This window comes from Neofelis nebulosa, chromosome 17 (genome assembly GCF_028018385.1).
Source record: "Neofelis nebulosa isolate mNeoNeb1 chromosome 17, mNeoNeb1.pri, whole genome shotgun sequence".
Lineage (NCBI taxonomy): Eukaryota > Metazoa > Chordata > Mammalia > Carnivora > Felidae > Neofelis > Neofelis nebulosa.
The window spans coordinates 32,503,889-32,506,507 of record NC_080798.1 but is presented as its reverse complement, the minus strand read 5'-3'; the positions used below and the strand labels follow the sequence as shown (position 1 = coordinate 32,506,507).

At 52.8% G+C, this 2,619-nt stretch overlaps 1 long non-coding RNA gene across 1 annotated transcript; it reads left to right on the top strand.

Moving 5' to 3' along the window:
• Positions 1-622: 622 nt before the first annotated feature.
• Positions 623-2,257, top strand: LOC131499318 (uncharacterized). Its single transcript, XR_009255802.1, has 2 exons — positions 623-864; positions 1,781-2,257. It is a non-coding gene; the product is annotated as an uncharacterized LOC131499318 (long non-coding RNA).
• Positions 2,258-2,619: the final 362 nt, after the last annotated feature.

Genomic DNA, 2,619 nt, shown 5'->3' with positions numbered 1-2,619 from the left:
GAGGTCGAAGGTTCTGCCGTCGTTCCGTCTTGTTCGCCAGTGTGTCCCACCCACCCAAGCCGGTCTGGTGCCTCCCAGGTGCTCACCAAAGCATCTTTGAATATCCAACGGCGAAAATGTGTTGGGTGCCGAGTACGCGTTCACATTAGGCCAAACACGGTAGTACTTGCCCATCGGTGAGAAAGATAGATCGCTGACCCCATTCACAAGGGAAACTGAGGCAGAGACAGGTGGATTAGCGCGTCCGGGGTCGCACAGCTAGTCAGCGATGAAGCCGAGAGTCAAACCCAAGCGCTCAAGTCCCGGAACCGCACCAACGACACCGAAACAAGGGATCGTCAAGGATGGGGCGGGGGGGGGGGTGGGGGGGGGGAAGGGGGGGGTGCGCTCTCAGCAGGCAAGTTTCGCCCGCGGTAGACAGCAACCTGCCGCTCCCACGTGCATTCTGCTCTGGGCAACTGCACCCCAAGTCCCTCCACGGAATCGTTCCCTCTTCCACCTTGCAGTCCGTGGGACTCGGTTCCTGAGCAAGGGTGAAGCGCGTGAGGCCAGAAAGCCGATCGGCAGGCGGTGTGCCTTGGGTCTTGGTGGTTGGCTCGGGGGTGGTCACGTGACCCGACCCGTGCGGAAAAGGCTGGGCCAGGACGGTTTCACCCCCGCAGGACGGCGAGGCTGGGAAGCCGTTGGCACCGCCTCCGGAGCTTGCGGGGGACGAGGCTGTGCAGGAAGAGGGTTACCGCTAAGGGTGTTGAGTCGGTGAACAGTGGGAGAGGCTGCCCACTAGGCTTGTCTGAGGCCTTGAGATGCTCGTTCCTTCGCTCCACCATGGCCTGTGGGTAATGGCCCTCCTTCCGTGGTGACCCAGTGAGTAAAACACGTCCCCTTCCTTTGACGTTCTTTTCTTTTCCCTTTCTCTCTCTCTCTCCCTTTTTCTCTTTCCTTCTTTCTTTCCTTTCGGCCTCACCTCGCTTTCTTTTTCTTTCCTCTTTCCTTCCTAGCTCTCTTTCCCGTGTTCTTTCTTTTCTGTCTTCCAACCTGTCTCCCTTTTCCTCCCTTTCTTTTCTTTTCTCTTCCTTCTCTCTCCTCTCCTCTGTCCTTTCCTCCTCTCTTCTCGTTTCTTTTTTCTTCTTTTTCTCCCACTCCCTCTTTCCCTGCCTGCCTTCCCTCCCTCACATTAACTGCGTGGTGGCACTAGGTACCCAAAACGATCCTACACTGAAATATTTTCGCCCATTTTATTTTTACAGCAACCGTATTAGGTGGAAATCTCCCATATTCCCATTCACAGGCCGGGAAGCACGCCCCGTAGGTAAATGACAGAGCCAGGTTTCAAACCCAGGCATTCTGACCCCAGCCCGTCAACTCTTAATGACCAGGGGTACACTGCCTCCCTTCTGGAGCACAGAGTTATGTGTTGGGCGGGCCAGAGTGGACAGAAGAAAGGGTGACCGCAAAGTCAGCCAAGTGTGAATGCAGGTAGCCGAGCAAGGCGCAGAGCAGCACCGTTTTTAAGAACAAAGCTTTGCGTGCAGGTCCCTTCCGGTTTGAGTTCTGCCTCTTCCATAGACCAGTCGTGTGAACTTGGCGCGTTGATTCACCTCTCTGAGCTCTTGGAGTGTCGTCAGTGTAGATCAGTGCCTATTAGCCCTCTTGAAATCGTGTTGTCTGGTTTAACTGAAAAAGTGGATGCCAAATGTTACTCTACAGTTTGGCACACAAGTGAAAGCTGCTACGATCCTAACGGATTGTATATAATCACTATGAATATTCTCCTTACTAGGGACCCCAGACACCGTCCGCCTTAGCCGCGGTTGCCCCGAAGACAGACGGCAAGAGTGTTTTCTCCCTTGTGACCTTGGCCGGCAGTCCCCAGTCGAGCTTCCCTTTTGGAACTGAGGACTGCTCATATGCTACTGAAAAAAAAATCCATTTAAACGAGGCCAATCGAATTTTGTCAACTTCGGAAGAAACAAGGACGACGCACAGCCTTCAGGATGTGACTGTGTTTAAAGAGATGTTCTCCGACCTACAGACATGCCCCAATGAGGGGTGAATTAGTCTGAGTCCTTTCTGGGTGATATCAAGCAGACAGTTCTTTGAGAATTAGCCATCTGGCCTCCTCAAGCGCCGGTGTTGTGCCACAGGGTGTAGACCTTCGCAAGCAGGGGTGTAGCGTACAAATAGGAAACGTCTCCCGGATCGCGCATTAACACAGCCACGGAAAATGGCATTTTAATAAATATGTTCTCCAAATGGAGGCAGTTGGAGTGCAGACTTTCTTTTCTACCCTTGAGAGAAACAGAATGTTTTGGCTACGTACAAACCACGCCGGGAATACTTCCTAAAGACGCATGTTTTCGGCGTGTCAGTTTCACTGCATGTTGCAGATCATTTTCGAGACTCCTCGGGGATAATAGCTCCAAAAAAACATGATTGTCTTCGACTTGAGCGAGCAGAAGTCACGATACCTGTTTCACATTTGAGGGTTTGCGGCCTCTCCCTTCCCCACCCCCCCCCACCCCCGTTTCTTCCCCACTTCCCAGAACTGTTCAGTTGTATTTACTTGCCGGGAACAGCAATAGTTCTGTGCATCAGCACTGACCAGAAGATATTTGAAGT